Source organism: Trachemys scripta, chromosome 13, assembly GCF_013100865.1.
Source record: "Trachemys scripta elegans isolate TJP31775 chromosome 13, CAS_Tse_1.0, whole genome shotgun sequence".
NCBI lineage: Eukaryota > Metazoa > Chordata > Testudines > Emydidae > Trachemys > Trachemys scripta.
Window position 1 is genome coordinate 44,069 of NC_048310.1, and position 15,568 is coordinate 59,636.

Consider the following 15,568-nt stretch of genomic DNA (forward strand, 5'->3'; position numbering starts at 1 on the left):
CACGCTGCCCCTGCCTGCAGGGGCAGTCCCCACAGCTTCCATTGGCCACGGTTCCCGGCCAATGGGAGCTGTGGAGTTGGCACTCGGGGGGGAGGGAGGGGGAACGGCAGTGTGCAGAGTCCCCCTGGCCGTCCCTGTGCTTAGGAGCCACAGGGACATGCCAGTTGCTTCTGGGAGCCATGTGGAGCCTGGGCAAGTTGGGCGCCTGCCTCAGCACTGCTGCGCCGCCAACCAGACTTTTAGCAGCCTATTAAAATCTCCCGGATTGGTTTCAGTAGCTACTGGGAGATCAATTGCGATTCCCGGAGAGTCCCGGCCAATCCAGGAGGGCTGGCAACCCTATTAAGAGTCATAGGGTACATCTACACAGCAGAACACAAAGAAAAAACGTGGCAGCAAGGCTCAGAGCCTGGGTCACCTGACTTGGGCTCACGCTATGGAGCTAGAAACAGCAGTGTCAATGTTAGGGTGCAGACTGGAGCCCAGGCTCTGAGTCCTGGCAAGGGGGGAGGGTCTCAGAGCCCAGGATCCAGCCCATACCCTAAGGTCTACACTGCTATTTTTAGCCCTATTGCACAAGCCAGGCTCAGAGACTTGCTGCAGCAGGGTTTGCTTTTGTTTGTTTGTTTGGCTGTGTAGATGTACCCAGAGTTTAATGCCAGAAGGAAATGTCAGATCATCTAATCTGACCTCCTGCACATTCACAGGCCACTAAACCCTACACTGTTACTCCTGCATTGAGCCCAGTAATCTGGATTAGAATAATGTATTAGCCCTCCAGAGACTAAAATTTAAGCATGTTTCTTAAAAACCAGTTGAAAGCCCTGTGGAGATGGAACCTTACAAATAAAAACTATTACAGTTGAACCTCAGCGTTATGAGCTGACCAGTCAACCACACGCCTCATTTGGAACTCAAAGCATGCAATCAGGCAGCAGCAGAAACCAAAAAAAAAAAAAAAAAAAAAAAAAGGCAAATACAGTACATTACTGTGTTAAAGGTAAACTACGAAAAAAATAAAGGGAAAGCAGTATTTTTCTTGGGCATAGTTACATTTCAAAGCTGTGTTAAGTCAAGGTTCAGTTGTAAACTTTTGAAAGAACAAGCCAGGGTGTCAATCTACAGCACAGTGAAAGTACCAGAGTGCAGTTTAGTGTACTGCCAGGACTTTTACAGTGCTGTAGCAGTGTACACACAGCGCGTTAGCACACGGCAAACTGGCATGCTGTAGATTCACACACCCTGGCTTGCTGTGCACTAACTCACAATGTAGACAAGCCCTAAGAAACCATGCTTTAAATAGTCTTAAAAGTGCCACAGGACCCTCTGTTGCTAACAGAAGTATTGGGAGCATAAGCTTTCGTGGGTAAGAACCTCAGTTCTTCAGATGCAAGCCTGAAGTCTTGCATCTGAAGAAGTGAGGTTCTTACCCACAAAAGCTTATGCTCCAAATACTTCTGTTAGTCTTAAAAGGTGCCACAGGACCCTCTGTTGCTTTTTACAGATTCAGACTAACACGGCTACCCCTCTGATACTTGACACCATGCTTTAAATGGTTTTATTGCACCACTGCACCCTGTGTGTACCAGCCAAGGAAACACAGCACCTTTCTAACAACAACAGGGTTAGAGCCATGCTCTACATCAAGGGTCGGCAACCTTTCAGAAGTGGTGTGCCGAGTCTTCATTTATTCACTCTAATTTAAGATTTCACGTGCCAGTAATACATTTTAATGCTTTTAGAAGGTCTCTTTCTATAAGTCTATAATATCACTAAACTATTGTTGTACGTAAAGTAAATTAGGTTTTTAAAATGTTTGAGAAGCTTCATTTAAAATTAAATTAAAATGCAGAGCCCCCTGGACTGGTGGCCAGGACCCGGGCAGTGTGAGTGCCACTGAAAATCAGCTCGCGTGCCGCCTTCAGCGCATGTGCCATAGGTTGCCTACCCCTGCTCTACATAGATGCTAACATTACTCCTTAACTCAGCATAGATAGGCCCCCTGCTGTATCACTTTGTCACTAGAATTTCACCAACTTCCACAATCATCCTTTACAGTGGTATAGTAAGAAATATCAGGATGGCAACAGACACCTGCTGCTTTCTAAATCAGAGGTTAGCACCACACTAAGAATTTTCAGTATTAAGTGGATATTGCTAATTATTTAAGATGCGATTTAACAAGAGCCTCTCTCCCTCACAGACTGGCTTCTCCTTCAGCTTGATCCTGCAGGTTAGTCAAATCCTTTTGACAGTCTGTTGCCATGGAAATGACCAGTATGTCACAAATTCAAGCATTACATCTTGACTGCAAGATCAAGTGAGGAGAAGATGGGCTGGGAGGGATAGAAAGCCTGGTTAAAGATCTATTCGGGAAAGTTACAAAAAGCTGACAAATGGATTTGTGTGTCAGTACAGTCCATATTGATGTCTGGCCCGGTGTGAAAATCTCTTGATTGAAGTTCATATTTGACCTTGCAAAGACAAGTATTCCAGATACACTGCTGCTCCAATATGCACCTGGAACAGCTGTTTTTTGAATAAATGGATTCATGTTAAGCTACAGACCTTTATGGTACAAGTGTTGGAGGAGGGGAAAAGTGCTCCAGCAACACAACAGACTGGATTTTCAGACACTGCTATAAAGAAGCAGTCACACTTTCCCTTACGACAGTAAAAACTGTGTTACTTGGGATCCGTTTCAGCAAATCATCCCAAGCCCAATATAAGTTAAGATCACCCTCATCTGGGAGATACTAATTCCCTCTAATAGAAACCCATCTACTACCTAAAAACCCCTCACTTTGAATACTGTTTAGTTTCTCAAGTGCTAAGAAACTCCTCACTGGAGGAGATCTGAAGGAGACCAGCCCTGAGCACTTTCAGAACGTGATGCAAAACTCAATTTTAGTAATATCTCACAAAAGCCTTCCCACTGGAACAAAGGCTAAAAAATGAATTTGTAAAAGTCTTCAAGTACAGTGGCTGGCTAAACCTCAAAGTGGAGAAGAGCAGGGGCATGTACAAACAAGTCTTAAGTTCATATTTAATGCCCTTGACTGTATAGCATCTAGTACAATGGGACCCTGATTCTTGATTGGGATTCCTAGATACCACCATGAATACAAGAATGCCTGAGAAATATTAAGGAACAGCAAAATAACTGCTCCACACTAAAGGTTGAATGCAGCTAGCTAGTTTTCCAATGTAGTCCCAGTTTTCATGTGCCAACCCTGAACTTTCCTCAAGAGAAATCAGTTCCCCCAAAGATTTACACAGCTCATCACAGGGTAGAATTCCTGAGCATTTGGTTTTGTTTTGGGGAGGGGAAAATATCAAAAGGAGTTTATAAAAGTTAGCACTGATAAAAATCCTTGTAATTTTTGAAAGGTTTCATAACTTTTTTTGGATCTTCTCTCCAAATGCGCTTGACCTACAAATTTGACATTTATTTTGTTGACCTTGCTAAAGTGAAGTGGCTTTTACTGAGAGGGTTAGAGGGAGCAGTATAAAGGTACAGAATATAAAGAATGTTTGAAAAAGTCTGTGCATACCCCACACAAAGATAAAAGGAGTTGGTGATGGGCTCATTAGGGACCTGAAGAGAAGGTACGTGAAGTCTATCTCTACCCAACCCAGCAACAGGGTCAGAGAGTTCTATGGGCAGACCAAGGCGGAACTGGGAAACTGGCCATCTTGCTTACACAGGACTATATGCTTACAAGAGATTTTGTGAAGCTGAGGACTTATTTCTCTCAGCTGAAGCAAACTTCCTTTGTCAGCTGTTTCACTGTTTTCTAGAGACAGGCCGAAGAAAGCCTTTCTCCTGACGCCCTGTATAATGAGCCACGGTAGACAACGCTCAATGCAGAGGTGTGTATGTGACTTAAAAGTGGAAGGATGAAGTACCACACTCATACGAAGCTATCCAGTTGAGCCCACCCCAAAAAATACCCTTTCCAAAAATTCTACCTTTAAAAAGGAGGAGTCCGGCAATGAACAGTTAGAGGATATAGCCAATTGCCCACTGTCATATCATCTTTCAGTATTCACTATCATCCCACCTGTCCTTACACTGCCCACCCACTCTTAACTTTGCCCCATAAAATTTGTGTGCGCGCGCACACACCCCCCACACCAGGAGATTATAAAATACCATTTCTAATTACACTAACATATACCATAAAATTTGTCACTGGAAAAAACCTACACATTCATTCTTACATAATATTGTTACTGGAACCATCTTGTAAGGTTTACATACACATTTACATAAACTTGCACCTAAATCAACAAACTTCATATATCAAAACAGATCAATAAATTCAATTCTACTGATAAAAAGTTTTCTATGCCACACACTCACCACACTATGCAAAAGTTTACAGAACTCTGATATAACAATGTATCTTGGGTCTCTATTCCATTTGAAATCTTTGCTATAAATGTAATAATTTATAAAACCCAATAGCTTATTTCCATTATAGAACAAAACACGTGGCAAATTTCAGGCTAGGTGGGCGAGAGATTATGTGGCAGTGGAGAACTGCTTGCAATCTTTTAATTATTCATTTCCTAATTTAAAGTTTATTCTTAAAAAGGTACAGAGTTTCTATAAAGAGTGTAAAATTGTTGTTTGAATGCTAGTTTGATTCCACTGAAACATACTTTCAGCTTTAACTCTTATGTACGTGTTTTGTTTGTGAATAGTGTCTACTGAATTAGTAACTGCATGCTCCTCTTTTGAAACCCTCTGCATTGTTACTCTCAATGTCCAATCTTCCTTAGTGCATCCTCCCAACCCAATGGGGTCTTGATCCCAACTGGAGCCTCGAGACGCTACCATAACAAATATTAAATAACTCATCAGCAGCGGCACAAGTTTTTTTTTAAAACTGAAAACCCTCAAGGGAAGATTCTGTCCATCAGGACTAGGGAGCTCTCGATCAGCTGCACATGTGAGATTCTATGAGTCTCTTAGTATCTGTTGCTCTTTTATAATATATTCTGTTCCTGATCTATAGTGAGAAAACAGAGTCATGTATTACACTCCTTGAGAAATGTTCTTTAAATCCCAAATGCCTGTGTTATGTGTTAGTGGTTCAGTAATTTGTAGTTATAAGACATCCCTGTTTACAGAAGGCTTTGAAGTGCTTCTATCCGAAGAAGGGAGGATAGTAAAACCTGTCAGCACTGGAATTGTCTGTCTTTCCAAGCACACTATTTTAAGCTGCATAGAAATGTTTATAACACACCATAATAGAGGCTCAAACTAGAGAGAGACAGACACACACACACACCAAATTAAAAAAAAAAGTAGTAAGAGGACCAAAAAAATTCCATCATGGCTAGACAAGGTAAAAGAGGCAGTCAGAGTAAAAAATCAAATCCTACTGAGGAAAACCGAAAGGACCATAAACTCTGACCAGTCAAGTATAAAAGTATAATTAGGCCAGCCAAGAGAGAATTTGAAGAACAATTAGCAAAAACACAAAAACTAACTCCAAATGTTTTCGTTTTAAGTACATCAGAAGCAGGAAGCCTGACAAACAACCAGTGGAGCCACTGGACAATCCAGGTGCTAAGGAAGCACTCAAGGAAGATGACGCCATTGCAGAGAAGTTAAATTAATTATTTGCATCGGTCTTTGCTACAGAGGATATGAGAGAGATTCCCACACCTTAGCCATTCCTTTAAAGTGACAAATCTGAGGAACTATTCCAGACTGAGGTATCAACAGAGGCGGTTTTGGAACAAATTGATAAATTAAACAGTAATAAGTCAACAGGATCAGATGGTATTCATCCAAGAGTTCTGAAGAAACTCAAATATGAAACTGCAGAACTACTAACTATGGTACGTAACCTACCGCTTAAATCAGCCTCTGTATCAGATGAATGGAGGATAACTAATGCAATGCCAATTTTAAAAAAAGCTCTAGAGGTAATCCAGGCAACCGTAAACCTAACTTCAGTACCATGCAAACTGGTTGAAACTATAGTAAAGAACACAATATGTTCGGGAAGAGTAAACATGGCTTTTCTAAAGGGAAATCATGCCCCACCAATCTATTAGAATTCTTGGAGGAAATTAAAAAACACGTGAACAAGGGTGATCCAGTGGATATGGTATACCTAGACTTTCAGAAACCCTTTGACAAGGTCCCATACCAAAGGCTCTGAAGTAAAGCAAGCAGTCATGGGATAAGAAGGAAGGTCCTCTCGTAGATCAGTAACAGGTTAAAAGATAGGAAACGGAAGGCAGGAATAAATTATCAGTTTTCACAGCGGAAAGGGGTAAATAGCAGGGTCCCCCAAGGATCTGTACCGGGAAACGTGTAGTTCAACATATTCATAAATTATCTTGGAAAAGGGATAAACAGCGAGGTGGCAAAGTCTGCAGACGATACAAAATTACTCAAGATAATTAAGTCCAAAGCAGACAGCAAAACATTAAATCACAAAAGGTATCTAACAAAACTGGCTGACTGGGCAAAAAATGGAAGAGGAAATTCAGTGTTGATATATGCAAAATAATGCACATTAGAAAATATAATCCCAGCTATACATACAATATAATGGGGTCTAAATTAGCTATTACCGATCAAGAAAGATCTTGGAGTCATCACAGATAGTACTCTGAAAACATCCACTCAATCAGCAGCAGTCAAAAAAGCTAGCAAAATGTTAGGAAAGGGTTAAAACAGAAAATATCTTAATTTCACTATATAAATCCATGGGACATCTACACCCTGAATATTGCATGCAGTTCTGGTCACCCCCTCTCAAAAAAATATTAGAATTGGAAAAAGTACAGAGAATGGCAACAAAAATTATTAGGGGGCTGGAACAGCTTCCATAAGAGGAAAGATTAAAGACTGACTGTTCATCTTAGAAAAGAGATGACTGAGGGGGGATATGAGAGGACAACAAAATCATGAATGGTATGGAGAAAGTGAATTAGAATTTTATTTACTCCTTCACATAGCACAAGAGCCAGGGGTCCCCAATGAAATTAGTATGGAGCAAGTTTAAAATAAACCTAAGGAAGTACTTCTTGTCACAACGCACAATCAACCTGTGGAACTCATTGCCAGGGGAAGTATGAAGGTCAAAAGTATAACTAGGTTCAAAAACAGAATAAGTTCATGGAGGACAGGTACATCAAAGGCTTTTAGCGATGATGGTCAGGGATGCAACCCTATATCCTGGGTGTCCCTAAACCTCCGACTGCCAGGAGCTGGGACTGGACCACTCAATAACTGCCCTGTTCAGTTAATTCCCTCTGAAGCATTTGGCTGTCAGAAGGTATTGGTCTAGATCAGTGATTCCCAAACTTTAACAACCTATGAACCCCTTTCACTAAAATGTCAAGTCTCGCGAACCCCCTCCTAAAAATGACTATTTCCAGGGATTTTCTCCTTTACCTGAGTATAAATTATAAGAGCAGTGATCTTGGAAATATAAAATCTGTTTTTATGACATGCTTATTACACACTCTTTATTATTAATTATTTATTATTACAGTATTTTTATTACATGAAAATGGCAACACTCTTTCAAGAACTCACTTTCATAGCATGTATCACTTTGAATAAGTCTGTTATAAGACAAGGCTCCTATGTTTCATCAAGGAGTATCAGATGTGAAACAGCAGGAAGGTATTTAAGAAGCCAACTCAAAGAGTTCCTCCTACACAAGCATTCAGGTCTTGAGCAGTCCAGGCAAACAACGCACGTTACAACAAAGCTTAAACTTGTTCTTCATAATAATTTTAAAAACAATACAAGCTGCCTATTTAATTTTAAAACCAGCAAAAAATATCCACCATCCTTTCCATTTCTTATAAGGAGTCTTGAAGTTTAAGTCTCCTCAATGTGAGAGATATGCTTGCTTTGATCTGCTTAGCTCTTGGAAGTCCAGGGGCTCCGGGCTGCTGGGACAACTCTGTCCGCCATTAGGGAATTTTTTCCTGAGAACCCCCTGTAACATTTTGCGAACCCCAGTTTGGGAACCACTGGGCTAGATGGACCATTGATCTGATCCAATATTGCCATTCTTATGTTTTTATGAAATTCAGTTCTTTCCTTAAATCAGGGAAGTGCTGGTAGCTGTTTGAGTTTCCTCACACCCCATCATAAAGACCAAGTTTTTCACCAGCATCAGACCATACAAGAGAAATCTAAGTTGCTCTGAATAGTACTAGTCATTAGTTGATTAGCACAACTATTGCATAAGCTTCTAGAGATTCCAACCATCTTACAAGAATTTGGACAGCACACTGGCTCTCACGCTTCTTCTGGTCCCCATCACGGAGTTTCAACTTCTACTAAACCAGCGGTTCTCCAACTCAGGCTTTGGCCCTCCCGCCCTGGGTGGTGGGGCTCGGGCTTTGGGCCCTCCCCCTTGGGGTCATGTAGTAATCTTTGTGGCCAGAAGGGGGTCACGGTGCAATGAATTTTGAGAACCCCTGTACTAAAGTAATATGCTGGGACGTCCACACTCTCTCCACTTCTGCAAGGGAGCCAAAACCTGGCGATTTGGCTTCGGTAAGAGCAAAAGAAAAGAAAGCTAGCTCTATAGCACGCTCTCCTCCTAACCAGTCAACCCCATGGTAGGCCGTCCGTAGGTGGGGATGAAGAACCCAGACCCACTGTTTAGGAAGGGGCAGGGCTGGTCACTCCCCCACTGGATTTTCCCCCTCACCTCCAAAATCCACAGGGCAAAGCAACATGTTATTGAAAGCGATCCGCACTAACTTGTGCAACACTTCACACCTCCTCTCATCTCCCAGTTAAGTGTAGGGAACAGCAGCAGACTAGGTGAGCACCCAACTGAACAGCATCTGCAGGATTACTGCAGATCGAGGAAGCAGCTCCCCATGGAGAAAAAGGAAATGCACCGGGGAGGCACAGAGCTCTCAGACAGAGAGAAAAGCAAATCATCTGTTTAGTTCAAAACGAGAATGGAGATTTGTGACCTCCGCTTAATCAATGCCTCTATCTATTACTATTACAGGTAACACTGGTAAGATTTAAGTGACAGAGACAGGTTAGGTCAAGTCAGAGGTGCACTGACAGAGCCATATAGGAAAGCCTGCCCATCTCCTGCCTATGCTATGACTGGCTTTTCTCGGTGCCATTACTCCTGCATGTTTCTAGTGACGACCTCAGCAAGACAATTTCAAAGCAGTACAAGGTTGGGCTACTGCAGTACGGTGAACACTAGCTAAAAGCACAGATGAAGGGCACTGCAGGCTTGCATTTTGCCAAGAGTTCCAGTTGTTGGACAAAGCTGTTAAAAAAATTAAAGTGAACCATTTTCCAGTATCAGTCACCATCCAAAGTCAGCAGAATGCTGACAGTCCAAAAAGCAATAGTACACCCATCAACAAACCAGGAGTTAACCTAGTTTTACCTGTAAGAAGGCAAGAAGGGACCATCTACAGATCAAGTTAACCAGACAAACCTACTATGGAGGTTTACAAAGTTTTCATAATTAATTTTCTTGGTCCACAAATACCACTTAGATCCTGTCTAATATAAACCTTTGGTACTTTTAGGAAAATCTGTAAGAACATAAGAATGGCCAGACTGAGTCAGACCAAGGGTCCATCTAGCCCAGTATCCTGTCTACCGACAGTGGCTGAAGCCAGATGTTTCAGAAGGAATGAACAGAACAGGGCAATTATTGAGTGATCCATCCCTGTTGTCCAGTCACAGCTTCTGTCAGTCAGAGGTTTAGGGATACCCAGAGCATGGGGTTGCATCCCTGACCATCTGGGCTAATAGTCACCAATGGACCTATCCTCCAAGAGGTACAAAAAACAAAAATTGTTAAAGCAATTAAGTGGTACAGTTCAATAGGTTGAGATAAATAATTTACATCAATAAAAACAAAACTAAAGAACTATCAGAAATGTAAGGCTCAAAAGCAGGAATATTACAGCATGCAATTCACATTCAATTGAAGAAACGTCACCAACAAGACTGGTGATTCACGTAACAAATTAGCTACTAAACTGTGAAAAGCTTTAAGAACACTGAATATTTTGATTAAGTCAGTTAATCAGATTTAAACAGGTATTAACAGAATAATAAGAATTCTCCATTACCATGGGAGAGGGGAGCTGATAACTTCAGTTATTAAACTAGAGAACGTGGATTTCAGCTATTCAGTCTGGTATAGCTATCAACTTCAAGGCAGCCCTTAAAGTTTACCACCATTCACATATGAAAACAGACTCAAGGACATGCTGCAAACGGAAGAGTATGAAGCGAGGTGCTGCAAATTGCAGTAAGAAAAAGCATACACAAGTCCTGCACCAAAGACAAGATAACTTCCAGTGCTGGGAATTCACTTTGACTGAGGTTCTTGTAAACAAGATGCTGTATGGAAAACAATAGGGCACCAGAGAGAGGCCAACACGGTGCACACTGTTGCCAGATCACAGGAATATGCTCAGTGCTTGTGTTCTCCCTACCCCCTTTCTGCTCCCCTTTGCACTTCTAAATAGCGTTCCCCTGGAACAGGTTCCAAATGAATTCCTAGAATAGAAACAGATACAAGCAACAGTTTCTATAAATAGCCAAGCAAGGATTCACACATATCTGACACTCTTGAACTGGAAGAAACGCAAACTTGCATGCCAAAGCGTTGCATGCCACTGCATCAAAAAGTGTGCTTAACCCCAATTCACATTAGACATGGAAACCACTAAAAGGTGAAAGATAGCTCTCTACATGAAGGTGCGGCTGTTTAAAGTTTGAACCACAGAGAGCCACCTTAATAGAGATCTACAACCTTCTCACCAGATCACATTACAGCTCCCAACACAAATCCCAATGGCTAAATTACCAGCCATCAGGAATATCATCACAGCAAACACTGTTGAAAACCTAGCTAGGCTATATCTAGAGAGTCTTCACATCAAGTAGGTATGCTGTTAAAATCTCATTACATCAGATTTTAGATTCGATCTTCAGAGGTTTGATGGTGACACCAAAGGTGGACAGATACCATGGACTGTGTGTGTTCCTACATTGTCTAGCACAATGGGCCTCTTCAGCAGTTCCACAATAACAGATTGCTACTTGTCACTGCACAAGACACAAAATCAGGGGCGTCCCTGACTCAAAGATTTTATAATCCAAGCCAAAGGTTCCCAAACTGTGGGGTGCAAAGGTAGGGCACGGGGCGTGGCCAGGTCACGCCAGGGCAGCAATCGGGAGAGTGCGCAGAGAGTCCGGAGAGAGAAGGGAAGCACAGCCCTACCCAGAGAGCAGCCTGGTGTTCTCCCTGCTGCTGTCCTTCCCTGGACAGGATAGCCTGCTGGCTGCAGCTCTGCATATTTTAAACCCTCCAGAGCTTGCCAGACCAAGGGGCTCCAGACAGAAGGGAAGGCAGGCACGGCGCTCTGGCCTACTCAGCACTGCACTGCCATGAGCTCCTCCAGCGATTAAACTAGTTGGGTTCTGCCACCACCCCAGACATGAGCTCCCCTACTCCCCTCAGGGAGTCACTTTCTACCCCCAATGGCCAGGAGTTGAGGGGGCTGTTATGTGACTCCCACGGAAAAGAGGGGTACAGCAAAAAAAAAAATATATCTGGAATCTCTGATCTAAGCAAAAGAAGATTACACCCCTAGCCCAGTTCTGGAATACTCTCCAGTCTTCCCACAACTATAATGAAAACTTTTATTCCAGGGCATAGCACAATTTTTTAAAATTCTAAAGTATCAAATAAATCATTTGCAACACACCGGGCTTTGAAAAGGTCACCTTTTCTCCATCTAGGGAAATTAACTAATAGTTTCTATGCACATATTAAAAGTGACTTGCTTTACCAACCTTGAGCTTATATTGTGCACGTGATCTTGATGAAAACTCAGATAGGATATGTGTAGTAAAGTTTATTTTTCCAACTGAGAAGTTATTAGAAGGTCAAGTTTTTGGTTGGAACTTTTTTGTCAGGAGTTCAGGTGTGAATAATCATGGAAATACAATAGAGAAGGACTAAGTCTTAGGGCAGGTCTACAACATACAGCATTTTGGATGACAGGGGTGTGAATAGGAGTGTGCACCAAAGTGCTGCGCTGTAATTCCCCCATGTGGGCACAGCAGGTGCAAACTGAAAGGTTCCTACTTTGCAGTGATGTATTCCTGTTTAAAGAGGACTAGATTCCCCATGCGAACTAGGAGCCTTTTAGTCTGTCCCTAAAGCATCCACATGGGGGACTTACAGCGCAGCATGTTAGCGTGCCCTGCTTTTCACAGCCATGCAGTCCAAAGTGCCAAGCACAGCGTAGACATGCACTTAGGAGGTGCTGCCAATGCTGCATTGTTCCTTTCTGTGCTTTTACAACTGCTTGTTTAATTTTAAACTAGTTAAAAAACTATTAGGTTTCCTCTAATTTCAATAGAACACTGTTCTACAGAGTAAAGTCAGTAAATTCCACCCCCAATATCCAGCCTAAATTTTCTCCCCCTTAATTTCAATTCATTAGTACTGGTTGTACATCCTTGAACCCTTTTAAATAATTCCTCTCTCATGCACACAACCTTCAAATATGTGTAGGCTTATCATGGATACCCCCCAGGCCTTCTATCATCTCTTCATATTTAGCTCTTTTAATCTTTCCTCTTAAAACAATTACTCCAACCACTTGATTGTTTCCTATTTCTCTGAACTCCTTCCAATTTATCAATGTCTTTCTGGTAACGAACGTGTCCAAAAATGAATACAATATTCCAAGTGTAGTTGCACCAGCGCTGTACAGGGAGGGAATATTATCTGCCTGTGGTTTTATTTGATCCCTCTGCATACACTATAAAAAAAACTGCATTGGATTATTTGGTTGCCAACACTTGCACTGCAAATTCATATCTTAATGGATTTCCCTTGGCATTACTGTTTACCAGGCTTCCCCCATTTCACTGAATCCACTTACTTGAATCTGGATTGCTTTCCCCCAGATGTAACAGCTGCATTTTTTCTAAGCTGAAACTCTTTTCTTTCCACATTTCTCATCTGAAGCTTTCTATTTTTTTTGTTTTGTTTTCACTATCATTTGCAACTCCTCAAAATTTAGTACCATCTGCAAATTTCATTTACATGTGGTTTATGATTCTAGAACATTAATAAGAAGAGACACTGATCCCCACCATATTCCACTAGACCGAAGCTTGATATGCTGCCATCCTAAGATATAAATTATTAATTTCTACAACCCCATAAATAAAGTAAGCAAGCCGCGGGAGGCTCTGGAATCCCCATCAGAGGTTTTAAAGAACAGGTTGGATTAACACCTGTCAGGGATGATCTAGGTTTACTTGGTCCTATCACAGCGCAGAGGGCTGGTCTTGATGACTTCTCAAGGTCCCTTCCAGTCCTACATTTCTATGATTCAGTCTACAACACACTGCACCAAAGTTGGTCTAGGAGAGTGAGGTGCCTGCCCAATGTGGCATACAAACTAAAAGCAGGTATAATCTAGATCAGTTGATTCATATATGTGCAAGTTTCCCCACCTCTTTTTTTTTTTTTTTTTTTAGAATACAATATCTGTTTTATGGGGTCTGCCTTACTTCCTAATTCAAGTTTTTTTCATCTTTCTTCTTAAAGAAAAATGTTAAAAGGAGTTAAGTATCTCAGTCAAATTTTATTCCCCATCTCATTTATTAACGGACCTACTTTAATATTTCTTTTCCTCCTGATGTTTGTAAAAGCCCTTCTTATTCCTCCTTTTGGCCGGCATTAACTGGTTCTGCTTTTTTTCCTGCCTTTATCTTTCCTGTGTGACTCTTATCTGACTTGAGCATTTGGCTGCCACCCCTCTTCTCCATTTCCAGTACAAGGTTTTAACCTCCTCCCCTCAGCTCTTTGAGCCAGTCTTTGATAAAATTCCACATTGGCTGCTTCATGGTTTTTGCAATCTTCTTTCTCGGAGGGAATGTAGACTGTTGCACCTTAATTAGCATATTTTAAGATTCCCAACATTTCCTTCACATAGATGGGCTTTAATAGTCCCTCTTATGACAACTTATTCACTAAGTTCCTCAAAACTTGTTTTCTGGAAATCTAATATACCTAGACTATTGCATTTTGTGAACTCTTTCTTTATTATGCTGAATTAAAGTGGCTTCTGATTTAAGGTTCCAGGCTCCATGTTTTAAACTTTTGTCATCCACCTGGCGAAAGTTACAATCCACGTTCCCTATGCTAATGGTGCTTGTAATTTTCATGAGTACTCATGAAATGTAATCCTCAGAGAGCTACTTATGAGGCTTCTCAGAAATTGCACTTTACAAGCACTATCAACTGAGTTTGTAATCACTCCGAGAACCAGAGAAAAAAATACTGCATTTGTGGAATTTACATATGCTGCTAGATTTGCATGGAACAAGCAACTTCCAAGGAGCTTCAAATGTGGTCGTGCTTTGATGGTTACAAGCATCAGTTGCAAAACTTGCAACTTGCATGAGATCTCAAACACTGAGTAAACCTTAGAAAAATCAAACCTGCAGTGAAATTGTGGTAAACAATTTCAAACAAAAAACCCCTCAAGTTATACAGTTCCAGCTCTGGTTTGTGACCACTACTGGAATACAGGCCTAACTGAAGAGTTTTTTTATTTTCATGTGGCACCCATGTTATGTGACAAAAATAATCAAGTTATAAGCACCGTTAAAAGCATTTCAATTTATCAGTTACACACACAATCTAAATAAATTCCCTGACCAAAACTGCACCCCCAACTCCAAAATTCAATTTCATTAAGATTATGGAGTAAGATGCCCCTTGCGTCTCTTTAAAGCACTGCTCAGACAGAATTGTTAAATTAAATCTGATACATTATTTATTTAGCTAAAATACATTAATACTTTGTTTTAAACAGAAATTTCAAAGTCAGAGAAATCACAATTAAGATTCAAAAACTAACCGTAACTCTGCCCTTGTATCACTGCCCACTCTCCATCTACAGTGGTAGTCTCCAACACGAGCTACAGACCCACACAACCCTCTCCCCAACAGCACACTCTACAAGCTGGCCAACCAACTGCTTGCTACCCGCCCTTTATACACAAGTCAGAAAATACTAATTTACTGGTATTTGACTCCCCTCCTGTATTTTGGACACCCTCCTAACATAGGCTGAAGATATCACTGTGTCCCTTCATCCTCCCTGTATGGATCAGGAAACCCCTTCTTCCAGATACATGGCAGGGCACCCTATACGGTCTGGATGTAATCCTGCACACCCCTCAAATGCAAGCCAAATATTTCCATGTGCTTAATGTACAATAGAGAAGAAGCTACAGGTTACACGGTCACTGAAATAAAATTCTGATAACTGATTTCGGGGATGGGGATCTTTAATTTATAAGTGAGGAGACAGGGTCGGGCAAACGTAAGACCGGTGCGGGAACAGAAACAGGCCTTTCTTTTCTTTTTAAACACAATATATTCTCTACTAGAACTCTGAAGTTGTGTATCTGGGAATAATTTAACATATTGTGCATTGTTACTTAACAAGGTCCATTTAGACAGAATACCATAAATAAGGAAAC

The 15,568-nt window shown here is 41.3% G+C and overlaps 1 protein-coding gene across 1 annotated transcript in view; it reads right to left on the reverse strand.

Moving 5' to 3' along the window:
• LOC117886492 (ubiquitin-associated protein 2-like) overlaps positions 1-10,422 on the reverse strand; it is a gene marked incomplete at its 3' end in the record, with an annotated part of 52,169 nt that extends 41,747 nt beyond the window's left edge. Inside the window, exon 1 of the mRNA XM_034788361.1 lies at positions 10,114-10,422. The remainder of the gene's footprint in view (positions 1-10,113) is intronic.
• Positions 10,423-15,568: the final 5,146 nt, after the last annotated feature.